The sequence below is a fragment of the Prionailurus viverrinus genome, chromosome B2, assembly GCF_022837055.1.
Source record: "Prionailurus viverrinus isolate Anna chromosome B2, UM_Priviv_1.0, whole genome shotgun sequence".
NCBI lineage: Eukaryota > Metazoa > Chordata > Mammalia > Carnivora > Felidae > Prionailurus > Prionailurus viverrinus.
In genome coordinates, this window is record NC_062565.1 from 103639341 (window position 1) to 103649015 (window position 9675).

The window sequence follows — 9675 nt, forward strand, 5'->3', positions numbered from 1 at the left end:
GGAGGGTTGTGGGAAAAATGGGTAATAGGCTTTAAGGAGGGCACTTGTTGGGATGAGCACTGGGTGTTATGTGTAAATGATGAATCACTAAATTCTACTCCTGAAATTATCATTCCATTATATGTTAACTAGCTTGGGTTTAAATTAAAAAAAAAAAAAAAAAAAGAAATTGTTCCTGAGGCTGAGACCATGAGTAGACAAATTAGGTGGTCACCTCTGTAGTACAGCTTGACATATGTTAAATATTAATTTCAAAAATATCCCCTCTTTCCTCCTGTCGCATTGTCACAAATCTCCACTTTCAGTCACTATTTTGGATGAAGACTTTTAGTAAAAGTCATGTTAACTATCCTACATGTAAATATGGAAGGGAGGAAGCAGAATGGTCCATGGAACGCCTGAGGGTGCCAAACAGATTATGCTAATGTCAGAATGTTTCTTCACAACACCTTATTATAATACAAATCATTTACCTTGTGTTTCTCATGTGCCAGGCATCTTACTTACAGCATTTACAATGTTCACAAACCTCTTCAGTTTTTATTTATGTCTTTATCACAGATGAGGAAATTGAGACCTACCAAAGTTATTTACTCAGTTTACCCAATCACAGCTCTCCATGCCTAGGAATTAGAATTTAGAGTTCTATGATCCTAAACTCTCCTGTACTGTGAGGCTTTCATCTCCTACCGTGGTCTGTGTTCTGCACGAGCCACAGTGAATGCTAGCATGATGGGATCACTAGAGAAGAAGTTCTTGACTTTAGCCAACAACACTAACAACACTGTAGCCCCATTGCCTGCATCTAGCTGGCTTCTGGTCACACAATAGCAAAGCCTAGTGTTAGGCTTCATTTCAGGGATAAGTGGGCTTTCTCAGGTTTTGGGGAAGGGGAGCTGCGTGCTTCTCCTGGATGATTTCACGTTGCAGCTTGCTCCTACCCAGTAACATGGCTGCTGATCATTGCCTGAATGGCTCTCTCCCACCTTCCCTTCCACACCTGTGGCCGCCAGCTTCCCTGCACACCGTTTTGTCCGACAGGTGATTGTTGTCTTTACCCTTTCATTCTTCCAAAGCACTAATATTATCAGATAATTGCCAAATGTGCAGATAACAATTTTAACTGCATCTTGGCCAGGCTTGAGTTGTACACCCTAAGCCTTCGCCAATGGTTTCTTTACCTGCGGCTCAAGAATTCCCTGGATGTTCACCTGGTTTGCTCTCTCACTTCTTTCAGATCTTTTGTTTCTTGCTCGGTGTCATTTTTCCCAACCATCCTATTTAAAATTGCAAGCTTGCATCCCATCCCTTTTCCCTCAAGTTCTAAACTTTCTATCTCACTTTGTCTCTCAGTTTTTATTCATAGGACTTCTCATCATTTTACTGATACAAATTTTACTCATTTTTTGTCTCTCTGCCCTCAATATAATTAAGCTTCAAGAGTAGGGGACTTTTGCTATCTTTGTTAACTGCTGTATCTTCGGTCTTAAACAATGTTGATTATAGAGTGGATACCAAGCAAATGGTTACTTAAGAAATTCATAATTTTGCTGGATTACTTGGACACCAGGGGTGGTATAGACTGTGGTGGCTGAAGCTAATGAGGAAGGGGGCCTGGGTTCTCGTAGGTCATTTCTTTAGGAATAGGGACTTTACCAACATGCAAATGTTCTTATAAAATTTATTTATTAAAAAACTTTGATAGAGACACACGAAATTATTTAGGATATTTTATTCCTTTTTCTGTCTCAATTCAAATCCATAAAGCTTGTTACAGGCAGTCTCTATTCTGTACAGCAGCGTCCTAATCTGGACATTCTGGATGTTGCAGATAGTGACCATTTTCCCCTTCAGTTTAATCTGGACTACTTGGCGGAGATATTCCAGGGTCGGTCTGCTCTCGCGGTAGGAATGGCGACAAGAGATATAAGGGATGAGAAAATAGAAGGAGTTGAAGGACTTGTAGTCTGGTACCAACCTTTGGCCATCTGAGATTATTACCTATAACATTGTCAAAAATTGCTGATAAATGAGTGGCAGTTTTATTAGCCCAATACTTAGGTTCATTCTCTTAGTGCCTGATTTGACATGGATTGCCAGGGAAGAGGGAAAACAAAACAAAACAAAACAAAACACCTTGGCAAGGGTAGTAAAGACATCGTTTGTGAATTTTAGAGTTCAAATCTAATTCTACATTTCTCATTATTGAGCTGCTCAAGCAAATTAGTAATAGGAAAGATTCTGAGATGTTCATAAATACCTCAAAGCTGGATTTCATAGGTGAAGTTGTAGAAACCAAGATCTTAAAGCTGACTTTTTTTCTAGTTTCATAAATCATGGTCTGGTATTTAAAGACTCATGAAATCTTTTTTTTTTTTTTGCCTAGTGCTGGTGATATTTTCTTATAGTATGAAATAGTATTTATAGAAAATTCCCTAAGGTTAAGCTATAAATCTATTCTTTCAGTTCTTCCAAATTTTGTATTTGGATTTAACCAAGCCATCAGAGAACTGCACACTTGATCTGCATTATTCCAGGCCCTTGTAGAGTTGCTTGTGCAGAATTGCATTTTGGATTTATGCCATCAGCTTGCATTGAGGGGCATCTTAAGAAATAGCTGCAGGAAAGACACTATTGTGCATATTGTAAAAAATTTGTCAACCACTCCTTCAATAAGGCCTTATGAGAACTCCCAGAAAAATTTCTTTCTGGGTCCTGCAACAGGACAAACTGGGTTTCTTCTGAGGAAATGGTTTCTGTTTGTTTTACAAATACAGTGAATTAAATCCAGTGATTAGTACTTTTGGTCTCTGCTTTGGCCTCTAAGGAACTGTCTGAGCCAGGACTTGAACAAGAACACAGAAGCCACTCTATACGTTCCGAGTATGAAGGATTATAGTTTGGAAGATTGCAAGCTGAAGCAGCAAAGTAAGTGATTCTCGAAAACTCGATAGAAAGTTACTAGACTCTCATAGCTGCCTGTGTTCCCACACACAATGGCCTCTTTTTTCCTTTGCCTTCTGAACCCACATGGGTGCTCCCCTTGGCAGCCTCGAACTTGGACAATAGGGAGAAGAAATTCTGAGATATATTTTCAACTTCTAGAAGAGCTGGTGATAAGGCTGAACTGGTAATAAATAATTAAACAAACAAAAAAAGCATAGCACATTTTGGCTGCTTTTTGCTACAGGACAGGATCTAATAGAGTTTGTGTTCTAATTTTATACTTGGATTCAATAGACTTTACCCACCCTACTTTTTAAATCCCAATTTCCTTATCGATTTATTTACTTTCATTTTGCTGTATTGCAATTATTTCTATAAGCCACATGAACTCTTTTGGAAAAGTGGTATATAAATAAAAAAATTTGTTGGGAAGGTAAAGAAGAATGAGTTTATGAGACATGTGCATCTAAAACCAACCTACAACACATTAAATATGATTAGAGATATAAAGTGGATGGTCAGGGTAACCCAGGGAACTGCCATACCGCTCTCCAGAATAGGACCCATTATCTTGGAGATGTCTTTCCGTTGTTACAGTGGAAACATTTTTTTCCCATTACTAACGGATTCTCAAAATACAGTGTGAAAAATAATAAGACAATAAAACATACACACTTACCCAGCATAACTGAAAAAGGACGTCTTTTATACAGGCAAATTTTCTATGCATCTAGGCTTATTCCTTTAAAGGTCTCAATTTCAAAATTCCAATAATTTTGGTAAATTTTTATAAATAGATATAAAAATTTTGTAAATAAAGATATGTACCAATATCATATGACTTCACTCATATGAGGACTTTAAGACACGGATGAACATAAGGGAAGGGAAGCAAAAATTATGTAAAAACAGGGAGGGGGACAAAACAGAAGAGACTCATAACTATGGAGAACAAACAGAGGGTTACTGGAGGGATTATGGGAGGGGGGATGGGCTAAATGGGTAAGGGGCACTAAGGAATCTACTCCTGAAATCATTGTTGCACTATATGCTAACTAATTTGGATGTAAATTAAAAAAAAAAAGGTATGTACTTCTGCCTTCTTAAGCAGTCAATAGTTAAAATAGTTCAAGCTTTTCATGCAGGTTTATGGTAATTAGGGAAAAATAATGGAGTAGTAATCTATTACAATGATGTGTAAAGGACTGTGGGATATAGAAGACTCAGATTCTTTAAAATGAGCTTAATTCTTATTTTCTCCTTTGGCAGTTGTTTCTTTTTTGCACTATTATCCTCTGTTATCCTTGTCCAATGTCATATTTTACACACAGCTGTCCAGAAGAGATCTGAGAGTGGCTTTACCTTTCCAGTAGAATAAGTGTAATGATCTGAGTGTAAGAGTTAATATCTTTTCATGCTTGAGAGCTTCCTTTTTCTCATTTTTTCCTTTTAAGTTTAAGGCTATATATCAACTCCTGAGGTTTCCAGAAGCTTGACCTCTGAATGAGTGGGCATTATTGCATGTATTTGATCTCTTTAATAAGATTACAGAGTAATGAAATTTAGAGACTGAAAGAGACTGTGAAAGGTCACCTGGCCCACCACTTTCCCAAAGAGGCTACTTCCATTTAGAACCATATCGAAACCACTGCAGGCAAAGGGCAGCCTCTACTATTTTATAGTCTTTCAAAGACAGAAATGCTATGATCTCTGGTGGCAAGTCGTTTTTATGTTTTATAATTCCCGATTTCAGAAAATTCTTCCTTACTTAAATTGCTCATGCAGAAGTTTAAGCCTGTGAACTCAGTCCCTGAGGAGATTTGAAAATAAAACTGGGCTTTTGAAAGGACTTAAGAAAATTGGGTTCCGTTTTTCCTCTGTTTTACATTCTTTACGGCCAAAGTTGGCATAATGGTGTGTGTGTGTGTGTGTGTGTGTGTGTGTGTAAAAGAGAGAGAGAGAGAGAGACAGAGACAGAGAGAGAGAGAGAGAGAGAGAGAGAGACTATCGATTTCTTTTAAATGCCCATCATTCATATTACATTCATTCATGGATCAAACTACTTGGCAAGGAGTTGGGCTGAACTACATTCTCACTAGGTCTCTCTTGATGCTAATTCACATTTACAAGCTAGCCAGCTATTTAAGATAAAGAGTGTAGTTTGTAGTTATGAGGTAGGAAAAATGTGAGATGGTATAGCAGAGGAACAGGATGGGGACTGGAACGAAGACCCGCCATTATTCTTGGCATTTAAGAACTGTATGACTTTGAGCAAGTCAATTTCCACTGTGAAATGGAGATTAATAATAATATATCCTTTCTATCATCCCATAAAGAGGGAATTTTTGAGGACCCAAAAAGAAAATGGGCACATAAATTCTTTGAAAATTATAAGCCATATATAAATATATGGTAATTTTGAATTCCCCAAATACTTAGCTCTTTTATAAGTAGTGGATTGTAGAATTAGGAAAATCTGGTTTGGATTATAGCTTTGGCACTAACTCTGTGGTCTTAAGCAGTCTTTTAATGTATTTGAGCCACAATTTTTCCTTGCAAAATTGAACAATCAAATTGACCTTGTGGGGCAGTGGTGGTGATCAAAGATAATAAATGCAAAGTGTCTAACATGCTGTTGCATAAACAGTAGGCATTCAGTAAATGCTAACTACTGTTGTCATAGGGATATTGATGCAAAAAAAATATTTCTACTTCTCTCACTCTTATCTCACATCTCCCATGTATTTGAGTATGCAGCCATGCCAATTCTACCTTTTTAATATTTCTGGAATGCACTCCTCCCTTATAGTCTCCATGGCTACAGTATGATGAGTGCCATTATCTGAACTCTCATGGCATATATCAGGAGTATTTAACTACTCCCTTTGTTTCCAGTAATTTCCCCTTGAATCCAGCTTCTCTAATTGGATTATAACCAAAGTCATTTTTTATTTTTATTTATTTTTTTCAAAGTCATTCACAATTTTTTTAATGTTTGTTTATTTTTGAGAGAGAGAGAGAGAGAGAGAGAGAGAGAGAGAGACTGCGAGTGGGGGAGGAAGAGAGAGGGAGACAGAATCTGAAGCAGTCTCCAGGCTCTGAGCTTTCAGTACAGAACCCAACACTGGGCTCAAACTCACGAACCCCAAGATCATGACCTGAGCCAAAGTTGGATGCTTAACCGACTAAGCCACCTGGACACCCCTGCAAAGTCATTTTTTAAAGAGCTATCTGACCATTGTAGTAGTCTTTCTCAAACACTACCGTAATTCTGCCATTGAATGAAGCTAACCAGTTTAAAAAAAAAAAAAAAGGTGTTGTTTTTTTTTTAATTTTAAAGCCAGTTTGTTGACAGTTAAGATCCTTCATAGTTTAGCTTATTATCTTGATATTATCTTCAACCATCCTTTCTCAGTAATGCATTCTAGTTTACACAGATCTAGTGGCAATTAATCAACTATGCCATGTCTGGATCTTTGTGCGTGTTGCTTTCCTGCATGAAATACTACTGTGTTCCCATCTACATTGCAAGTCTACAAATTGCTCTTCGGAGAATGTGGAGATTCTAACCTCCATGGCCACAGGCATGTAGAAGAATCCATATATAAGTTTGAAGGGTATCTTCAAATCATAGGTATCTGGATTTTTCCAAGGGTTCCGTGACTCTTAAAATCTTCGGAACCACTGTTTTGCACTCAGCTTAAATCTCTCCTTTACAAAGCCTTCTCCTTTCAATGATACTTCGGCCATTGAATATCAAATGACGTGCAATGTTGTCTTTGCTATTTTGAAGAGGGCACTTACCACTATTGCTTTCAACAAGCAACCAATAAGTCAACATGGGATTCTGAGCAGATAAACTCCTGTGTGGAGTGCCTTCAGAGAAGATCCGTTGCTCAAGCTCTGTCTCATTTGACGAATACCTGGAAATCCACGATCAAAGTCCGTTTACCTAATATTGAGCTGTTGATTCCTTTTAATACACAAATCCATACAATTTAGGGTAAAATGTACTGCTTGGGCTATCGTCAACCATCATACTTTAAAATAAATGAGTTTTAGGTGTTTTCCTAACAAAAAGAATGGTCCCAGAAAATACAAGGAAAGTGAAAGTGCCACCACAAGAGAAAAACAGGTTAAGAAAACCAAAGTCTAATTTTACCTCTACTTTGTTAAGTGACATTATAAGGCAATAGTCACCTCACTGGATGTAAGTACACTTGGGCCAACACAAATGTTTTCCAAAGGGTACAAAGACACCATGAGTTTCAAAGGAATTGATTTCTCGGTATTTCAAATTCCATTTACTCTTTTCCTAAACCGACTACCTGTTGAATAAGCCTGAGGTCACGCTCAGAGCCCTCTCCCATCATTCCCCACCTCATTTCCCCCATTCTGTGAGAGAAGGGAAAATTCCTTACCTGAGCAGAATCACATGGTGGTGCATCGCTCTGACAAGTAAAAGCCTGTGGGCACGTAGAAGGGTACCATGGGAAAAACTGACATAGATGTTAAGAAAGTGAATAATTATAATTGCTTAGTAACAGACTCATTTGCAAGTGAATTTGATCCCAATGTTTTGCTTTCAACACCGTCAAAGAAGGTCCAAATTGAATCGTTGACTGTGATGATTTTTGTCAGGTACTTCAGAAGTAGTGTAATAAATTGAGAGACATTATTATAGCAAAATTCTTTTCATTCCCGTCTAATGGTTTGTGTAACCAAATGCTTACATGTTATGTATAAAAATGAAAAATAAGAATTGAGCTGATGCTAAATCCTCCCATTTTTATCAGTAAGTAATATTTACCCATGGTTACATGCACTGAGTGAAGAATGAAAGCTCCATACATCTCATTAAGAAATGCCTTTCTAATAAAATTTGACTTTGGTATTCAATTATTATCCATCAAGTATACATTTACATTGTGTTGACCAGTAATGTATTAACAATAATTACAATATTGAACACATTTTCCTTTTATCATTTAGAGCTTTTTAGTCTCTGAAACTAAAATCACACACACAAAATATTTATTGTATTTATAACTACATTTGTATGTTTACATATGTAATAGTAATATATATAAGAACAAAATTTTATATGATATATATGAAATATATACTTGCAGGAAAGCTTGATAATGATAACCATTTGAGAAAAATAATATATTACAAAATAATAAATTTTCCTGTAGAAAAAAATTCTATGAGAGAAGTGAAATGATAATGCAATTTTAAGGAAAGAAGTGTTGTTAATTTTCTAACCATTAAGAAGTGCTTTTTAGTAAAATTTTCAGTTGACAATGATATCAAATTGCTATTATAAACATCCAAAAGGATGATATCATATTTTCAATTTCAATATTTGCCCTATGCTAGAAATTATATTCTTTGCAAGTATTTAGACTTGAGCAAATGTTTTACTCTCAGCTTAAAAAGTCACATACTTTCAAAATTCCTTTCTTTTAAAGTTTATTTTATTCATTTTGAGAGAGAGAGAGAAGAGAGAGAGTGGGGGAGGGGCAGAGAGCGAGGGAGAGAGAGAAACCCAAGCAGGCTCCGCACTGTTGGCGCAGAGCCCAGCGTGGGGCTCGAGCCCAACAACTGCGAGATCGTGACCTGAGCGGAAATCAAGAGCTGGGTTCTTAACCAACCGAATCACCTAGTCACCCCAACTTTCAGATTCTTTTAGGGGATACAGGTTTGAATGTCACTCCTCCCAGGTACACAGAGGTCAAAATGTTCTCTCTCATTCCAGAATCATCTATTACGAAAGACTGTTTTTTAGGGTTTCTTTTCTTAAATCCTCATTCTCCCCAAACAGTAAATTCACATTACAGTGCACTGATCCCTCAAAGAGATCCCAGAGGACCTGGGGATGGCTTTGGGTGCTGAGAGTAAGGGTGCTGGATCAAGGAAGGAGAGAGAAGGATGGCGAAAGGGAGCAGTGACAGAGACAAACATGCCTGGCCTTGCTTCTCCGGGTCTGGCTTGGCTCTTCAGTGGGTCCTTCCCGGGTGCGGTTACAAGAGCTCCTGCGGTGGCTTCAACCCCTGAGGGGAGCTTACCTCAGAGGAGGAAGGAGCAGGTCCCAGGGTACTCCAGGCCTTACCTCAGGGCCACCTCAGGAGAATCTTCTCCAAGGAAGACAAGGAGGTAATGACCAGGCAAACATAATTCAAGGAGAGAAAAACAGTCCATTTTTATCTCATTGACTTTCAGGGATGAATTGTTTTCTCCTAGTTTGTCTTTCCTGTTTATTAAATCATGTTCAGCTCTTCATCATCGCAATCTTCATTTCCTTTAGGCTTGTTTCCTCATGTTCAATACTCCTTTGCTTCACAACACTTTCCATTTCTAGCTCCCAATTCAGTGCCACGGTTTTGAATGAGTGAGGGGGCAATGCTCTTGACAAATTCCTGACTGATTTGTCTCTGGGTCTGAATTTCTAACATACTTATGAAAGTTAACACAACTCATAAATATTTTTTTGGGGTGCTGGGGAGAGAATCCTAAACTTCACAGAAGTGCTAACAACACAAAGTAATGACATGCATATTCATCCGAAATTAAGCTAGCATGCTCTATCATGTAGGTATCATTTTAACTCCGCTTTTAGTGGCAAAATGACGCATGGGGCTTTGAGACTTGGGTTCCTGGGTCAGACGGTACTGTGACCAGCACTGTGTGTCTTTCAAGAAATTTTGGTTTGGGGGCGCCTGGGTG